This window comes from Sus scrofa, chromosome 9, assembly GCF_054392235.1.
Source record: "Sus scrofa isolate SSC_HxYL_T2T_F1_AM1 chromosome 9, Sscrofa_HxYL_maternal_Yorkshire_Landrace_v2.0, whole genome shotgun sequence".
NCBI classification, from domain to species: Eukaryota; Metazoa; Chordata; class Mammalia; order Artiodactyla; family Suidae; genus Sus; species Sus scrofa.
Window position 1 is genome coordinate 25,330,406 of NC_139391.1, and position 20,469 is coordinate 25,350,874.

The 20,469-nt window shown below is 40.7% G+C and overlaps 1 protein-coding gene and 1 long non-coding RNA gene across 8 annotated transcripts in view; both read left to right on the top strand.

Moving 5' to 3' along the window:
- FAT3 (FAT atypical cadherin 3) overlaps positions 1-20,469 on the top strand; it is a 706,846-nt gene that overhangs the window by 507,393 nt on the left and 178,984 nt on the right. The window lies entirely within an intron of this gene.
- Positions 12,411-17,018, top strand: LOC146399794 (uncharacterized). Its single transcript, XR_014816721.1, has 2 exons — positions 12,411-14,997; positions 15,270-17,018. It is a non-coding gene; the product is annotated as an uncharacterized LOC146399794 (long non-coding RNA).

Sequence of the window (20,469 nt, forward strand, 5' to 3'; positions counted from 1 at the left end):
TTTTAGTTCTTAACGTAGTGTGCTTAATTTTTTATTTTATTTTATTTTATTTTACTTTATTTTATTTTATTTTATTTATTTTTTATTTATTTATTTTTTTGCCATACCCATAGCATTTGGAAGTTCCCAGGCTAGCAGTCGAACTTGCATTGCAGTTGTAACCTATGCCGCAGCGACAGCAATGCCTGATCTTTAACCCACTGTGCCACAAGAGAATGTTCCAGTGTGTTTAATATTTAAACACACAATGGGAATTTTTTTCTCTGTTTCATTGAGGTGTCAACACGTCAGTTGTGTGGCAGTCGTAAACTGATCATGAATGTCAAGAGATTCACAGGGGAGGTCCTCCACAGCATCGAGAATACGAAGCAACAGAGACCATAATACAAAGTTTCTTGTCCTTGGTAGTTTCAGGCTCTACATCATGCTGTCTCAGCTCTCTTAGCAAGCTGCATGATGGACGCCCCAGGGTTTCTACCTCATTGTCTTCCTGGCCCTCCCTCTGGTGGAGGCCAGCATGAAACGGAGGGTCAAAACTGAGGAGGGCTCCAGTTTGTACTCCCAGCATCTAAAACAAAACCTGCAGCATCATGGACACCCAGTGAAGGTTGGCTGAACTTTAAGTTTAGGTCTTCAGATAATCCACAAACCAGAAAACTCATGCTTCCCAGGCTACAGCGATCTGTCCTGCCCAGATGTCCACAGAAAGCGGGTGCCTAGACAAGAGGCTGGCAGGTCTCCCATGGTACCAGCTGACATGCAGGAAAGGGAGAGGCTTCAATCCATTGCATCCCAGCCAGTACAGAGGCCTCTTGCCAATCCCAGCATATATTTGGAGGCTAAAAGCAGTTCCTAAATCACATTTACCTACCTGAAATCTATCATCCTCAGGAGGTCATAAATATATAATTCAGAAGGAAGATTGTAGATTTTTCATGAGGTATCCCGTTATAACTCTTGGCATGCCACTATACATTTTTAAAGATGCTAATAAATCTTAAAATTGTACATGGGGCTAAGTTTCATGTAATGTATACTTTGCTAATATGTAATTGAGATAAAATCTACTTCTAGGAGACTATTTCAAATAAAATAGAAAAGGCTCAACATTTTTAAAAAATGTATCTTACTCATCAATAGCCCTCTTAAGCTTTAAGAAGACATTTTAGGGGCAGTTCTGCTGTGGCGCAGTGGGTTAAGAATCCGAATGCAGCAGCTCAGGTCCCAGAGGAGGCATAGGTTCAATCCCCAGCCTAGTGCAGGCACAGTGGATTAAAGGATACATCACTGCCATCCAATAGGAACTTCCCTATGTCATGGGTGTGGCCATAAAAAAAAAAAAAAAGACATACTAAACTAAGCAACTAGTACCCACAGGGCTGGGGACCTCTGACCAGTCAAGTCCCATGTTCAGAAAAAGCAGAATATCTTTTAGCTTTCTCCAAATGGAGGGGACTTGATTTTTCTCTTGTGTTGTTTTTAAATTGAATGCTGTGAAAGCAGCTTTTGGTATCCCAAAGATACCCAATGACTAAATTTTTCTCTTTACAATATGGGGGCAGCTTCTTTGCCATTGTATGTTTGGCAAAATCTCGCCTTTACAAGTGCCACCATTACTGACCAGAGGCCTTAGACCTCTTCTCATTAGGTGATGTCAGAACCTGCAGTGAAATTTACAGCAGGTCATAGCCTTGCCGTTAGGGAAACTGGGCTATAGCGGGTCTTGCGGTGTGTATGGGAATTAAGAGATGTGCTTTCAGCTAGAGAACAACGATGGGCTTTTTATTTAGCATTTTTTATAACAAGAGATGTTGTACTGTCTCTGTCAGTGGTAGCAGGACATGCTTGCTCCACCCCAGGATGAAGAATTACAAATCTCTCTGTGCAAGGCTGTGACAGACCCTTGATATGTGCTTTGATACGTGCACAAAACCATTTACCCATCTTCAGAAATGATGCTTCCAGGAGGAACTCATTTAAAAGCTCCTGTCATCTCACAAGGACATCAATATGTAAGGAAGAGTGAACTCAGTTTCTAATGGTTTAAAGCATATGTCTATACACTTCGGCGAAAGGGAGAAAATGAGAGTCTTTCAAAACTCTTCTTTTAGAAATGACATAATGTCTATGGGAGGACTTTTTGAAATACAGGTATTTCTAATCACAGAATAAGTAGAAACATGTGACTATGATGTACCAGAGAGTTTTTTAAAATTACAGATTCTGTTTCACTGCGAGTGATCAGTCTGTTCAAGTTACTTATTTCTTCTTGATTCAGTGGTGGTGGGCTGTATGTTTCTAGAAACTTGTCCATTTCTTCTAAATTGTGGAATTCGGTGGTATGTAATTATTCATAGTATTCTCATGTTGTTTTTTTGTTTTTTGTTTTTTTTGTATTTCTGCAGTATCCCCTTTTTCATTTCTTATTTGGTTTATTTGGGTTCTCTCTCTTTTTTTCTCTTGGTGAGCCTGCCCAGAGGTTTGTCAATTTTGTTTACCCTTTCAAAGAACCAGCTCTTGTGTTTATTGATTTTTTTATATTTTTTTAAATCTCTGTTTTATGTATTTCCTCTCTGATTTTTATTATTTCCTTTCTTCTGCTGACTTTAGGGTTTTTTTTTTTCTTTTTTTTTTTTTTTTAAGCAAGCTTCTGGAAAGCAGATTTTAATTTTTTTTTTTTTTTCCCACTGTACAGCAAGGGGGTCAGGTTATCCTTACATGTATACATTACAATTACATTTTTTTGTTGTTTCTTCTTTTTTTTTTTTTTTTTTTTTTCCTAATTCTTTTAGGTTGGTAGATTAGCTTGCCGGAGTGTTTTCTTGTTTCTTGAAGAAGACCTGTATCACTATGAACTTCCCTCTAAGAATTGCTTTTGCTTCATCCCATAGATTTTATATGGTTGTGTTTTCATTTGACTCACCTCAAGGTATTTTTATAACACATGTTTTTTGTTTAAAAAGAAAAAGAGAGAGAGAGAAGGAAAACAGAAGAAAATTTAACACTCCTAATTTTCCCATGAAATGATGCTTACTTTTTACATTTTGGAGTATGAACATTTCTTTGCATTTTTGTGTAGATATAAACTCATACATTACATATAATCATACATAAAATGTGCCAAAAAGATTAAAATCCTACTACACCTGTTGTTTTGTAATCTCATTTTTGCATTTATTGATTTATTGTGGGACAATTTTTATGTTAAAAAATTCACCTTCAGTGTGGCTTTTTTTTTTTTTTGTCGCATAAACAATAGAATGTGGTAGGGTTTTTAATGAACTTAAGTAATAGGCCATCCCCTTACTTGTGCTGTAAGACTTTATGGATGCAGCCTAGCTTGCTGTTCATATTTGCAAAGTTTTGATTTGGCCCTCACTTTCAAGCAGGCATTTTCTTAATCTCCTGCCTGCGGATCAACTGAAAGAAAGACCCTGAACATGGTTTAATATCGCTTTAGCAGATTGTTTCAGACACTTGACCAGACTACACACAAATATAAGCAAAAACCTCTCCCTTGCTTAGAGTTGTGAGACTGCCTTATAGTATTCACTTATTGAAGGAAAAAGCATACAGCATAAGGAAATGTTTTCATAAATACCTCCAAAACACTTGCAGAAAAGGACTACTGGAGTTCCCATTGTGGCTCAGCAGTTAATGAACCCAACTAGTATCCATGAGAACATGGGTTCGATCCCTGCCTTGTTCAGTGGGTTAAGGATCTGACATTGCCATGAGCTATGCCGTAGGTCGCAGATACGATTTGGATCTGGCATTTCTGTGGCTGTGGTGTAGGCCGGCAGCGACAGCTCTGATTCGACTCCTAGCCTGGGAATTTCCATATGCTGCAGGTGTGGCGAGGGAGAGGGAGAGAGGGAGGGAGAGGGAGGAAGAGGGAGGGAGAGGGAGAGAGAGAGAGAGAGGGAGAAAGAGGGAGAGAGAGAGAGAGGGAGAGAGAGGGAGACAGAGAGACAGAGAGAGAGAAAGAAAGAAAGAAAGAAAGAAAGAAAGAAAGAAAGAAAGAAAGAAAGAAAGAAAGAAAGAAAGAAAGAAAGAAAGAAAGAAAAAAGAAAGAAAGAAGGAGAAAGAAAGAGAAATAGGACTACTGCATATTCACTCATATCATTTGGAAAATTATTTCAGAAACCTGAACATGGATCTTAACTGTGTAACATTAGCCTTCTGAACATTTTACCCAGAAATATGAACAACCCCCTTGTCTTCCGCTATAGATTAATATTCTCCTTTACAACATTTTCTCCATGAAGTTGAAATGATGTATTGTCAGCATCTTTTCACAAAAGTAGATAAATCCCACAGAATCATAAAATGTTGGCGCTAAACAATGATGAACTGTTTAAATCCCAAATTAAAGGTTGAGATAAACATTTGCCAAATGTGGGCATGTAGGCGACATTCACATTTGGCATAGCTGTCTGTCTTCTCTGCTGGTGACAAACTGTGGTGTAAGAAGAGGGAAAGGATCCAAACCAAACTGTATCTGCGGCTCGACATGTCTTTGAGAGGGCACATATGCCTTCCTGTGCTTCCAAACAAAGTCCTGTCCGGCGATGCAAGAACTAGTAGGAAGAAGGTCAGCCCTGACTCCCTTAGACATGTCATATCGGTTCCAACTTGGAGCTGTAAGTAAAAGGGACTCTGGAAAGACTCTGGTGGGCATGCCAAGAATAAGTCGTCTTTGCATCCACAGAGACTCCACTTTCCGACAGCCTTGAAGTGTGGTTTTTAGTGAGGAAGGGGAGGAAAAATAATACGCTTCTATGAAATATCCCTTCTTAAGGTAAAAATGGAAAGAAATATATCATTCACGAGTATGTGTCTGCTATGAGACCATAGATTACAAGGTCCTTCATGACAATTTCTATTTTACTCCTGCCACTCAGGTTATACTTATTAGACTTAAAGGAATGACTAGTTGAACTGGATTATAGAAACGTTCTTTCCCCTTCCTCTTTTTTGTGGTTAGACAGAAGAAGGAAAAATGAATCTCCACTCAGTTACAATTAGTTCTTATCCGGGAGGAGCTTGAGCTCTATAGCCCTGTGCCCCAGAAATATGTAACTTTCATCATCTGACAAATGTAAGCCCAGTTCAGAAATCGTCAAAGGAAGCACCATCTACGATGTTGCTTGTTGGTAAGACAACGGTATCTGGATCATTGGTCTCTATAATTCAACTTCATTATCTTGCCCCATTAGGGGTCACTTGTCCCCAGAAGGATAGAGTGCATTGGGCTCTGTGGTAGTTTAATAAAGCTGTTACCTGGAAATGCGATTTACAAAGTCCAGACCCAGGCTTCGAGGTTGAAATCAACACTTGAACCCATTTACATGAGACATTACATACTTCTAACCACTTCGCAGGGTTGTTCAAGCATGAGGGCTGACAGCAGATTAAAGAGGCAGGCTGGTGGACAGGACAGCTGCTGGAAGTGATAAATAGTCACAGACGTGGCCTCATAGGATCAGGAATGATCATTGAGAAGGGAGCTGCCCTTCGACTGCCATAACCAGGGTTTAGAGCAAGAGTTCAAAACCACAAAGAAGTATAAGCAAAGGAAAAGCATTGTTCACACTGCTTTTCTGTGCTCTCCTTGATTGTCATACATTTCAATGGCATCCAGATGTTCCATTATTTTAGCTACCAACTTGAGAAATTACACTATAGTTACTTTCAAAGTTGTCAGAACACTAAACTCGACAATGACAGTTTATAACCCATTTTCTCTGAAGTGCTTGATTTTTTTTTTTCTTTCAACCCTGATGGGCTGGCATTTAAATAAAGAAAGTCAGGATTCTGAAATTCAATTAGTTTCTGTGTATGCAAAGTTATTCTTTGGGCTCATCCACATGCATACTGGCTCTTGCACATACACATTGAATATACTGTACTTGGGCTTTTATTCTATTTATTTCTAGATTTATCAAAAATAAGGAATTTGCTTCATGCTTCAACTTGGAATGTTTGCACTCATTTCTTTTCAGCATTCAAATGTATGCACTTTTAGAGAAAATTGAAGGCTAGTTAAAAAGAGCAGTATTACTAATTTTGAAAATGCATATTCCCCAGTTGAAGAAAAAACATAATAGTATGTATATCATATTTTACAACTAATTTAAGATGTCCCAGAAAACTCTGGGGATGAAGTTCTTCAGTTTAATGACTGTAGCATTCTTATGGTAATTTTGAAATTGGGAGACTTGGCCATGTTCATAAATGGTAACTGTAGAAAATTGGGCACTTTCAAATTAAACAAAGCATAGAAAACCTCGAAGATCCTTTTGAAAAGAGGAGACTGTTTCTAACAAGTCTAGTTAACTATCTATTCCGAAAGCAGATGAATAGGAGAGTTCTTGTGACTATTGCTATTGCTTTTTTCTGTATGGGCTGCTTGTATTATCCGTCTGTACATTACTTAGCACCCTGTTGAACTCAATAAATATGCAGTGGTAATAATATTACTGCTCCAAATTCATTTAGCACGTCCACATCTTTTGAGTGTCACAATGTTCTGCCTACTAGGTGCAGGGAATTTTAATTTAATGCTCATTCTGTGGCTTAAAGCTTGGAAGTGTAATGACCCATGTGCGATAATCCTCCACTCCAGCAGGACATTTTTGGAGCAAAGCCATTAGGTTGTCCAAGAATTCATTTATACACAGGGGAACGTTCCTTCCCACACTGCAATCCAGAGGCTCAGAACCCTGGCTTTACCAGTCTGTATCTGCCAAGCCATCTACATCATAATCCTCTAATATCAAAAAAAAAAGAGAAACAAAATTTTAGTAGATTTGTAACAATTAAATAGCTCTGCCTGGCCTCAAGCAACTGATGTCCATGAAAAAGGTTGAAATAGAAATCAAATGGAGCTGAAACACAATTTAAAAAAAAAAAATCAGGACAACTAAGTTTATCCCTCAGCCTAATTTAGCTGTCATTAGACATTGGAATATCTGACAATTTCCACATATTTTCTCATAGGAAATTTCATTTTCCTTTTGGCTTAATGGAAACTACCCACAGATGGTTCTGATACTGTAGTACCCTTGATGCTTGACACAGTACCTGGCATCCAGGGAGCATTCTGGAGCTGTTTAGTTGTAGGAATGAATGAATGAATGATCTATGAAGGGAAATTCCCAACTGTTCTAGAATCTCCTTTAAAAGGAGAAAACTTTGGGAGTTACTGGAAACAGTCTTTAACTTTTCTCCTATCTCATTTGGGGCTTCTAGGGCAGATAGCCTACTTCCTAAAAATCTATTTTATCAATAAGTGTAATAAAGTGCTCTGGGAATATTTAAATAGACATTAAATCTATATAAATTATTCTTGGAGTTCCCGTCGTGGTGCAGTGGGTTAACGACCCCAACTAGGAACCATGAGGTTGTGGGTTCGATCCCTGGCCTTGCTCAGTGGGTTAAGGATCCGGCGATGCCGTGAGCTGTGGTGTAGGTTGCAGACACGGCTTGGATCCCGCGTTGCTGTGGCTGTAGTGTAGGCTGGTGGCTACAGCTCCAATTCGACCCCTAGCCTGGGAACCTCCATATGCCTCAGGAGTGGGCCTAGAAATGTCAAAAAGACAAAAAAAAATTATATAAATATTTGGTGTGATGTTTGGTTAACAGCCTGTAGTAATACAACAAATAAATACCTACAGAGACACATATTTGTGTAAACATACATATACACACATCCATGTGAGTACTTCCCACACATAAAACATGGTAATTACACTCAAGGTTACCCTTAGACAGTTGGGGTGGGGACACCAGAATAGCACAAGTGAAGCAATAATTACACTGTAGGACAGTACATAATAAAATGATATGCCCAGTTGTGAGAAACAGTCTGTATGTCCCATAAGAGTTAAGGGCTGGACTTAGGAGAAACTTGATAAGAAGACAAGAGGTTTTACCTAGGCGTAGATAAGAAGAGCAGTGTAAAAAAAGAGAACATACATGCTCCAAGTAAGATAACGAGAGGGATGGATGTGGCATCCTTAGGAGACTGTGACAGGGGTCTGCCAAGAGCAGCAGGGCTTGCAGAGTAGTGGAGGGGAAGACTGTGCCAGTAGATTTGACTAGAAATGTGAGGAAATACAGTGCAGTGAAAGGTTTTCAAGCAGAATGGTGTCATGATGAAAAGTTGTATGCAAAGACTGTATCTGGAAAAGGGGACTTTGGAGTAAGAAAGAAACTGGGAGCCAGTTAAGAGGAAGCACATCCAGGTGTAAAGGGACTGCTACCCAATCACAGCTGGGGCTGTCAGTAAAATAAAAGACACGTGGAAGTAGGGGCAAAACTTGGGGATTGAATGGGAGACTCAAGGGAGGACCAGGGGTAGTTATTTCCCACAGTTGTCAGAAGCTGGTATTCAGTAGCTGTATGGACATGGGGTTGGCTTCATGTGTGTCTCTTCCCTTTAGATGAAGTGATGTGGTCACATGCCTGCTGCTATCTGCGTAATTAGCTGCTTCTCATTCACCATCAGAATATGATTTCAGGCTTGGAATACTCTTATCTTGTGCAAAAAAAAAAAAAAAAAAAAGAAGAAGCTTTGCATTAGCATTTTCTGAGAAAACATATAGAAAGACCATTTTCCTTCTTTTATCCTGTACGTTTACATGCCTTTTAGTTTTACTCATTTCCATACAGTTCTTGCCTCTGCATGTTTCAACCACTCTGGAAGAGGCATAGTTTCTAGCACAGGTGAGTTTAACTTAGGGCATATATATTTTAGTGTTCTTCTCTATTGCGTGTGTACTTGGAATTTGACTCAGGAATAGGCAGTTCACTCACCAGGGCCACTTTGTCTGATGAACTGATCATCCCAGTGGAATCATAGTTGTGTCAAGCTGGAATCCAAAGAGAGGTTCATTGGGAGAAAGGCGGGAGGTTTTCCTTTATAACTATAGCAGTGGTCTAGTGTTCTAACAAAGAATAGAAGCCGATGGCATATTTGCATAGCTGGAAGAAACCTGTTGTTACAGGCTCAAAGGAGCCTGGTATATAGCCTGAAACTAACCAGGGTTTGAGTCAAGACTTTGCCGTCTATTTGATGAATGACTTAGAACAAATTTGTCATCTATAATATTATAACCTCAGTGGATTGTTAGAAGTACCATGTAGAAAGCATATGCAGAGAGACTAGCATAGAGCTATATATCAACTATTAGTTAGTTTCTTTCTTCTAGTCTAAAACTCCTGCATACATCATGGTTCCTAAAATTTTATGCAATCCTAGCAAAGTAGGTATTTTGCCCAATGGATGCCAAAAGAGAAAGACATTTTGAGAACCAGGGAAAGCAACACTGTGCTTTGTCAGATATACATTTGGGGAAACTGAATTAAGCACTTTAGCTAACATGCATCTATAGAATTATGGGTGTGAGCAGCACACGCCTAAAGAGGAGCATTTATCCCAACTTACAGGTCTGTTGGGCCTCCTACATATCAGGCGCCTAGTAATGTTATACGAGCATCGGAATTCTCTCCAATGACATCTTCATCCCCCTAACAAGAGGCCTCAGTTTGACACGGCTGTGTTCTCATTGACAGAAAAATGTGAATGATGTATGAAGTGATATATGAACATATATGGAAGATTTTTTCCAAAATGCTTTATGACAGATGTTTTTCCCCCTTTTACTCCTATGCTTTAGCTTAGGAGTAACTTAACTTAAAGTTGACTTTAGTTCACTTCTATAATAATTTATTCAGTGCCTAGGATGTGCAGGTTCTGTACTCAGTAGGACAGGGATATAAGTGATAAGACTTGGCTCCCTGGGAACCCAGCCCTCACCTCTTGCAGAATGGAGGAGCTCTTCATTGAGACGAAATTATCAGACATGATATTCATTAAAAGATTTTTACTCACATTCTAATGAAATGGATAAGCTGGCTGTTGCCCAGCTGGATTCAGCTGGATGGTCATGGTGGATTGGAAAAATGGCTACATATGTTTGCAGCTCCTCCTATCAAAAGGTGGAGATGTGGGGCTTGTTCACTTGCTGTGACCAAGGGCACACAGCAGAGGTGAGGTTGGGCAATTTCTGAGCCTACCCACATGAGACCTTGCTTCTGTTCTCACTGTGCTTGTGGTCCTGAGGCTTTGCTTTGCTTTTAGGATATGATCACTTCTCAGGGGCAAGATGGCCCCTCCATCAAAACTTTGGTTCAAATGTCAAGACTCATGATGCTACACATTCGCCAAGAGGGTATTCAAGGGTTTATTATTGGATTAATGCATTTTATAGTATAAGCAGTATGAACTCCCAACCTAGTCCAAGCTTGCGAAAGTAAGGAAAGGAGAAGACCTGGGCTTATATACCTGGTGGTTGGGGTGGGGCTGGGTGAGGGTTCCTGCCCTTGAGCTGGGGTTGACATGGCTTGAACTTCTTGCCAACACCAAAGGTGCACCTGAACTTTCTTACCAGCTTGCCCAGATGTGGGATGTAAGCAAAGAAAATATGGTGGGGCCTGAAAGCCATCAGCAAACTGAAAAATGGAGTCAGATTCTGTTATTTTTTACTGCAAGTGTCCTCATGGCACTTAGCCCCTGAAATTATCTTCTTTTAAAATTTTACTTACTTGTTATTTCTCTATCTTCTCTGCCCTCTGCAAATCATAAACTCAGTGATGTCTGGGACCAAGTCTATATTGTTCTCTACTACATCTCAGCCTTTAGATTAGTGCTGGATACATACATAGTAGGAGCTCAGTAAATAGGTATATGAACTTCCACTAGTGAACAATGGTTTCTCTGTATCCAGTCCTTATGCTTAGGGTCCCATCAGAGAGCAATTGCATTACAGGTAATTCTAATGATCTTGAGTTTCCATGACCTTCTTGTAAGTTGGCACCCCCAAAGGAATAGCTCAGAAATGTGAGCCTTTGATCCTTCTCTGTGTTTTGAGCTATAACCTTGCATTGATCGGATCACCAGAACTCCATCTACCTGGATCGGAATTCTGGCTTCTCATGGAAATATTTTTACAGCATTATGTACTTGATTTTTACTGAGGTTCTTACATTACACCGTCATATCCACCTATCTGAATACTTTTTAAAAGTGCCGCTCAGAACACTGGCCTCTGTGTTATTCACTGTTTCCTAGGAAGGACCCCTGCAGCAGGACGTCAGTGTTTAGATCTGGGACTAAAGGGTATTTTCTCTTCTCCAAGAACTAGAGTTTAGCCTGTGGTTATGGAATGAACTATTGTGCTAAATAATAGTAGCTTCCCTTATGTTAGACTTTCTCATATTATTATCCCCCGGCCCTTTTCTTTTTACCTTTCTTTTAAATATGTGTGTATGTATGTATGTATGTGTGTGTGTCTATAAATTTTATTTTAAATTTAAATCTATCTTATTTTTCATTTAAAATTTTTTTATTAAGGAGTTCTCATCATGGCTCAGCAGAAATGAATCTGACTAGTATCCATGAGGACGCAGATTTGATCCCTGACCTCACTCCGTGGATAAGGATCTGGCGTTTCGGTGACCTGTGGTGTAGGTCACAGATTTGGCTCAGATCCTGCATTGCTGTGGCTGTGGCATAGGCTGGCAGCTACAGCTCTGATTCGCCCCCTAGCCTGGGAACCTCATATGCCGAGGGTGTGGCCCTAAAAGAAATTTATTGAAATATAGTCGATTTACTATATTGTGTTAATTGCAGGTCTACAGCAAAGTGATTCTTATGCATATATATATATATACACTCTTTTTCAGATTTTTTCCATCATAGATTGTTATAAGATATTGAGTATAGTTCTCTGTGCTACACAGTAGGTCCTTGTTGGTTGTCTATTTTATGTGTGGTAGGTGTGTATCCGTTAATCCCAAACTCCTAATTTACTGCCCCCCGTTCCCCTTTGGTGACAGTAAGTTTGTTTTCTATGTCTGTGAGTCTGTTTCTATTTTGTAAATATGTTCATTTGTATATTTTTTTTAGATTCCACATATAAGTGATCTTTTATGATTTTTGTCTTTGTCTGACTTACTTCATTTAATATGATAATCTCTAGTTGCATCCATGTTGCTGCAAATGGCTTTATTTCATTCTTTTTATGGTTGAGTAATAGTCCATTGCATATGTATAGCACATCTTCTTTATCCATTTATCTGGCCATGGACACTTAGGTTGCTCCCATGTTCTGGTCCTGGCTATTGTAAATAGTGCTGCAGTGAACATTGGGGTGCATGTATCTTTACAAATTGGAGTTTTCAAATTTTCTGGATATATGCCCAGGGATTGCTGAATCATATATATATATATATATATATATATATATATATATGTATATGATTATATTATATATATGTATATGCATATATATGATTATATTATATATATGTATATGTGTATATATATATAATACATACATTATATATTATGTCTGTATAATTATATATATATGTAATTGTAATGATTTTATGTATACACACACATTTTTTTCCCATTTAGTCTCCTCAAACCATCTTTGGCAGTAGATATGGTATTTGTAATTAAAAAATGGATGCTTTCTCCTGAGACACATGGAAAAGTCTGAGGAAGGTTTTACTTTCCATTGTCCTTTCTCTGTTTAAATGAAACCTGGCACTTGGGGAGAAGCTGAGAATCATGCTGCCAAGTTTCTCCACGGGGGGCAGTGTTTTTCGCAGTGTCTCCCATAGCACATTTGAAGTGGTTGATAAATGTTTGTCACATGACTCTCCCTTGAGGTTTCTTCCATGCCATCAGGGCTTAATTAATGTCATTATCAATGGCCAGAATACATAGGCTACATGGATCTAGAATCTGAAGTCCATCCACTTCAAAGAGATAAGCCAGGGGTGTCGCTTAAGAAGAAAAAGAGGTCTGTTGTCGTCTGCCCTCCCACTGCCTAACATGGCAGTTCACTCTTAAGCCCTGAAACCCGTTGTAGAATAATTATTCATTGATCTTCAGGGACACTTGAATATCTTTGAAATTCTGGGGTTGATTGATTATCTTTTTTACCTAGAGCTTCACATACTGAAAATGAATCAGGAAGTCAATGCTAACATAGCAGCTTTAACCCATAATTTAAAATGCTTTAAAAATGTAATCCCAAGGGAGTCCCTGTCGTGGCTCAGTGGTCAGTGAACCAGACTAGGAACCACAAGGTTGCGGGTTCGATCCCTGGCCTCACTCAGTGGGTTAAGGATCCCGCGTTGCTGTGGCTGTGGTGTAGGCCAGTGGCTACAGCTCCGATTTGACCCCTAGCCTGGGAACCTCCATATGCCGTGAGTGCCACCCTAAAAAAAAAAAAAGTAATCCTGTTAACCATTCTTTAGGAAATCTATAGGGATGCCTAAGGTGAGCTATGGTGTTAACTTCTATAAAAATGAACCTATTTTTCTGCCATTTTTTCACCGTACAAATGGAGATATGTTTTCATTAGCATTGTTCTTTGAAATACCGAACAGTGAAATATTTGGTAAAGGAGGACCCTTAATTGGGTATCCTGGGTGAGAGAGTGGCCAAAGTGTTTTCTGCATCTTTTAGAAATCCTCAGGTGTTCCTGTTGTGGCTCAGCAGGTTACGAACATGGCTAGTATCCATGAGGACTCAGGTTCCATCTCTGGCCCCTCACAGCGGGTTAAGGATCTGGTGTTGCTGTGACTGTGATGTAGGCCGGCAGCTGTAGCTCCGATGTGACACCTAGCCTGGGAACTTCCATATGCCCCAGGCAGGGTCCTTAAAAAACGAAAGGAAGGAAGGAAGGAGAGGGAGCTCTGCCACTTATCTCCACTCTCTTTGACAGCCCCATTTCTACATTCCACCCTCCAGCTTCTGGAACTTAACTCTTCTCCATCTTGTTAATAGCAGTTCGAAGGGTCTTAATAGCCATCTAAATTTGCTTCATTTTTTTCTACGTTAGAAAAAAATGACTAAACTACACCAGAGCTTCAAATTCACAATCTGCTACATAAGCTCCTTTAATGCAAATATTTGAATTCCGTGGGTGTTATGCTTTTTGGATTTCTCTGTGATGGTCCAGGATTCTAAATGCCATAGCATGGTTTTTAGTAACAAGGCACACTGCATGTGTTGCAAAAGGGGATCATTGGGCTGATGCAGGAAATATGCTACTGCAAATTAAATGAGATGTTAAAGGCCCTTATCCGCTATCAGTGTTAGGAAAACATGAAGGAAAAAGTTGTGTCTTTTGGGTGATGAAAATGTTCTGAAGTTAGATTTTGGCGATGATGGCACAATTCTGTAAATACTATAAACCATTTAATTACACACTTTAAATACAGGAACTTTATGGTATGTAAAGCATATCTTGGTAAAGCCAATTTTTTAAAGCTGTGTCTGGGTGCAGGAATGAGATAATGATTTAATTTACATATTGCATATAAAGGCGTCAGTGAGCCTAATAAACTTTCAGTTAAAACAAATAGCAGCTGAACCATTAAAGGTGAAACCATCAACTGCCTACAGAATTTTCTGAAAGTTGGGTCTTTGCCTGCGGCTATGGCTACATCTTAAGAGATGCAAATGCTGCATCCTTGATGCTCATGTTTATTGAGTTCCCATAGTGATGGGGCTGCTCCCAGAGAGTCGAAGGTAGAAAATATAAGACATGTTTGCCTCAGTTACCTATTGCCGTGTAACAAAACTTAGTGGCACAAAACACTAATCAATCTATTAACTCACAATGTTGTGGGTTGCTAGGTTCTTACATGGGCTGGTTTGATGGGGTTTTCTCAAAGGAGTGTATCCAGCAAGGAGCTGACCAGTTGACCTGGGACAGACTCATTTACCTGTATGCAAGTTGGCAGGATGGCATCTGAGGTGCTCAGTTCTCTTCCATGTGGCCTCTCATCCTCTAGCTTCAGACTTAAGATTGGAACTTGCCCTGTGTCTCTTGCACTACATTTTATTGGTCAAAGCAAGTCTCTAAATGTCTTCGTATAAGCTGCTATAAAAAAAAAAAAAAAACGGGAGTTCCCGTCATGGCGCAGTGGTTAACGAATCCGACTGGGAACCATGAGGTTGCGGGTTCGATCCCTGCCCTTGCTCAGTGGGTTAATGATCCGGCGTTGCCGTGAGCTGTGGTGTAGATTGCAGACGCAGCTCGGATCCTGCGTTGCTGTGGCTCTGGCGTAGGCCGGTGGCTATAGCTCCGATTCAACCCCTAGCCTGGGAACCTCCATATGCCGAGGGAGCGGCCCAAGAAATAGCAACAATAACAACAACAACAACCAAAAAGACAAAGTTGCTGTGGAGACACAGGTTCAACCTCCAGCCCAGCACAGTAGGTTAAAGGATCCTGCATTGCAGCAGCTACAGTGTAGGTCACAGTCGTGGCTCAGATTCAGTCCCTGGCCCTGGATCTTCCATATGCCGTGGGTGCGGCCATTAAAAAAAAAAAGTGGCACAGGATGTAAGTATATAGTCCAAGATCAGGGTGCCGGCATGGTCAGGGACTGGTGAGAGCCCTCTTCTGGGTTGCAGCCTGACAGCTTCTCTTTGTATACTCGCGTGAAGGAAACAGAACAAGTTCTCTCATCTCTTCTTATGAGGTCACTAATCCCAGTCTAGAGGGCTCTGCTCTCATGACCTAATGACCTCCCAAAGGTCTCATCTCCTAATACATCACACTGGTGATTAGATTTCAACATATGAATCTGGTGGGAAGAGGGGCACAAACACTGAGTCCAGAACACCAAGAAGTTCAGATTCAAAAGGTAGGGAGGCCGTTCCTATCGTGGTTCAGCAGTAACGAACCCAGTTCGTATCCATGAGGATGCAGGTTCGATCCCTAGCCTCGCTCAGTGGGTTAAGGATCCAGCATTGCTGTGGCTGTGGTGTAGGCCAGCAGCTGTAGCTCCAATTCAACCCCTAGCATGGGACCTTCCATATGCCACAAGTGTGGTCCTAAAAAGACAAAAAAAAGAAAGAAAGAAATAGAATTCACCTCTTGATATGGGGAGGTACAAGATTTTGTGGCCATTTTTACAGTCTACAACAATAAGCCATCTAGCTGAATCTCGCTGGGTGCTATTCAGATTACCCCTTATATTTTAATTAAAGTCTCATAATGAGGATGATTTGGCCCTGGGTGTTGTTGAATATACAGTCATAATATTTTCACATGTATTCTATTTGGTATTAATCACCCCCACTGGAAGTAGCAGAGATAACAAAAGCTATTGCTAAAATCGTTTAAATTTTGCTTTAAGTTTTGCCACAGATTTACCTAGCGTACAGATTTCTTTGGGTTCCTGAAGTACACGGCATTAAGAAGAAGCCTATAGCCAGAGAAGCAGGGAGAACCCAAGGTGGGATTAAAATTATGATTAGTACGCATTGGCTAATTGAGGATTGACTCCATTATAATTGACGTTCTGATTCTGGTGGTTTACCAGCTAGAGCTTCTCTTGCGGTGATGGGAAGAGTTCAGGAGTAGACTAGAGCATTCACATGAAGACAACAAGGAATGCAATACGAGAGTGGGAAATAACACCCTATACTCTATTGACCTATGTTAGAAAAGAAACTGATAAAATCCATAGTCCTGGTTAAGCTATCATCAAAAGGAAACTCAGCAGCAGGCAGTCGGAAATTGCCAAATATGATCTCACAACCTTGCAAAAGCTGCGAGACCATCGAGATCATCACCTTGCGGCCAATTGTCCCTAAGAGAGAGGCCCCCACCTTACAGGTGGAGAGCAGACTGCATGGGTCTATCAAAAAAAACAGTCAGCTCCACTTTGCCACTAGCTAAGAGAACCAAAGACCTTTGTCCCACAGTCATTAAAAATTTTACAGGAGTTCCTGTTGTGGTTCAGGGGAAACGAATCTGACTAGTATCTATAAGGACGCAGGTTTGATCCCTGGCCTCGCTCAGTGGGTTAAGGATCCAGAATTGCTGGGAGTTGTGATGTAAGTCAGTGGTTACAGCTCCGATTAGACCTCTAGCCTGGGAACCTCTGTGTGCTGTATGCTAAAAATAAAATAAAAATACATAAAATTAAATACTAAAAAAATAAATTTTACCACCCACCATTGAAAACCCTCTTCAGGGAGTTAGTTTCCTGGTGACTCAGTGGGTTAAGGATCTGGCTTTGTCACTGCGGCTGCTTGGGTTGAAGCTGTGATACAGGTTCGATCGCTGGCCATGAACAAAAAAGAAAAAGTCCTTTTTGGGTTTAAGCTTGGGTCCCGAATAGAAAAATCCATCCCTTAGCTAACTAATCAAAGTGGAATGCTCAGTTTCATTTCCTGTTTCTAGGCATTCATTTTCTATAAACACAGCTCCCCGTGTGATGATGTGTCAAATTTAATGCCCACTTCCAAGACACCTGTTAGAGAAAGAAGGGAAAAAAAGACCCCTCTTTTTTTCTGACTGCCCCTGTGGCAGTTCCCAGACCAGGGATTGCCACAGCTGCAGCAAAGTGGGATCCTTAGCCCACTGCACAGGGCCAGGGATCGTACCAATGCCTCTACAGAGACAAGCCAGGTCATTAACCCACCACACAGAGGCAGGAGCTCTCCCAAAGGCCTTTTTACTTTGGACTTTTTTTTTTTTTTTTTTTTTTTTTTTTTGTCTTTTGTCTTTTTAGGGCCATACCCGCTGCAGATGGCGGTTCCCGGGCTAGGGGTCTAATTGGAGCTACAGCCACCGGCCTACACCAGAGCCACAGTAATGAGGGATCTGAGCCTCGTCTCTGACCTACACCACAGCTCACGGCAATGCCGGATCCTTAACCCACCGAGCGAGGCCAGGGATCGAACATGTCCTCATGGGTACTTGACATCGGGCTGAGCCATGACGGGGACTCCAAATTTTTCAAATTTTTTAAATTTGTAAATTAATCAGTTACCCAAAAAAACCCCTCTCTTATCCAGACCTGTAAGTCACTTCATCAAATTTGTTACAGCACCAACTATAAAGTGTATAGAACTTCACATTGGATAGAATCGTTTTAACAGCTTTGACAGTTACTACAAAGCCCTAGTTCAAATTTTTCTTTTCTATATCCAACCCTTTAAAGACACTTATTTTCTCAAAAGCTAAGGATCACAGGTAGTTTGCTTTTCTTGTCAATATGTTTAATCTTTAGAAAAAAATAGAGTTTATTGCCAACATCCACAGTTTCAGGATGACTCTAGTTTCCTATAGTTCGTCATAAATACGCCTGCAGTTCCTGAGGAAAAGTCCAGAGCCCGCAACGGTAGGAAATGAAAGTTTGGTTTCTCATTGTTGGAAATACACATCTTAAGCTGATATACCCTTTGGGTCACTGGTAAATGATAAAATGATAAAATGTGATATATTTTTAATGACAAAAGATGGAAGATACTCAGATGCCCAAACAACCCCTTCACACATGATATGATAAAATTTAACAAGTGAGTTGCCTGGAGCACCAAATTAAGGCTGATAAGTCACTCTGGTTGAAAGTATAAAAATGACTAAACTCTAAAATAATAGAAAATGACATTCAAAAACAACCAAAGAAATCTGGACTGTCTAAACCATTCCATCTCAAATGATAAGCTCATTTGTTATCGTCTAGCAGCTGGGATATGTGATAAATGGGATATGTCACTTTGCTAGCAGCGGGCAGACAGACTCACTGTGAAAAGTGAGAAGTGTCCAAAGCAGTAGAAGGGAAATAGGATGGGACTACTCAAAAGATGGGGGAAATTGAATGTCACGTTGTGGCTCAGAGGGTTAAGAACCCAACTAGTGTCCACGAGGATGCAGGTTCAACCCCAGCCTTGCTCAGTGAGGTTGAGAACCCAGCGTTGCCGTGAGCTGTGGCTTAGGTTGCAAGGTTGCAGATGAGGCTCAGATCTGGCATTATTGTAGCTGTGGTGTAGGCCAGAAGCTGTTGCTCTGCTTGGACCCCTAGCCTGGGAACTTCCAAATGCTGCAGGTACTTCCCTAAAAAGAAGAGATAAAAAAAAAAAAAAGATGGGAAAATTATCCAATTTATCTTAATATGAAATCTATTCAGTAGAAATCCAGATCACTCTGATTCTTAACTGCCTCAATAAAACGAACAATGAAATTCACTAAAATGCTGCTCTTGAAATGAAAGAACAGTCATCTAAGGCTTCCTTAAAATCTTCAAATGCTGGTAAAAACCACCCAGTGTAATAAGAATTTTCATTAACTTCGTCAACACTTATAAGAAAAGAAAATGTTTTGGTAAATTTAGCCCATTGATTTTTGGCAAATTGGCTTTAGCAAACTGATCATTCTGTATAGTGTTTATTTCAGCATATTGATTTTTAGCAATTTGGCTTTCTTCTGATATCTGGTGCTCTCGGAAAACAAATAGGATAACCAAAGACTCATTCTTTTGAAATGAATATTGAGTGCCAGAAGCCCGTGGCTGGGAAAGGAGGTGTACAGTGGTGACCGAGACAGACATTGCCCCTGAACTCAAAGGAGTTGCAGGCTGTAACAGGGAAGACAAACATTAAATAAAAGTTATAGGTATCATTATTTAGCTTGAGTTGCAATGAGTGTTTTTTTTTTTGTTTGTTTTGTTTTTTTTTTTTAACAAGATGTGGGAATTCCCTTGTGGTGCAGCAGGTTACGGATCCAGTGTTGTCGCTGCAGCAGCTCAGGTCACAGCTGTGGCACACGTGCGATCCCTGGTCTGGGAACTCCCACGGGCGGTAGGCAAGGCCAAAAAGCAAGCAAACAAACAAAAACGTGTGAATAGAGGGAGTCTGAGAGGACCTGGTAGCTGGAATTTTTTATTTTTAATTGAAGAGAAATAGAAAAGGCAGTGTCTGCCTGCCGAAACAGACTGGGGGAATAGAGCTGAGTATCACCACGCCCGGCGGATGGTGTGAGTGGCCTGCGAAAGCAAGCGCAGACCAAGGTGCAAGTGGGCACTGGTGGGGAAGCAGGAGCAGGCTTTGTTAGAGGCTCGAATGTTGCTCTTTTGTAAGGGTGCTTTCTCTTTTGCTCACGGGCCCTAAAGATGATTTGGGCAACATCCTAAACTTCCCACATATTTCTGTCTTTCGTCTCACCTGTAGGCTTCCAACTTCTCTCCACCTACTGCTTGCTGTTGTGACTGGGGCAGGGCGGGGTGTGGGGGGTGTGGGGGGTGTGGGGTGGGTGGAGCGGTGGTGGCATCTAGTGGGTGGAGGCCAGGAGAGCTGCTAAACATCCCCCAATACATGGGAAAGCCCCCCACAACAAAGAATTATATGACCCCAAAGAGCAATACTGCACATGCCTTCTATGCCCCAGAAATGCTGGCAGAGAGCTACGGTACCCCCTTTCCAACTCCATCTCACGAGGAGTCTCAGCTCTTTTCTCACTGAAAGGCACAGAGATGCAGGCTTTGAAACCAGGAGGTCTGGCAGTGTTCATGAGATCCAGATCCACTCCTTCTTCTCAGTAACTTTTGCATGGCAGATGGCTCTCATATCATCTCAAATCT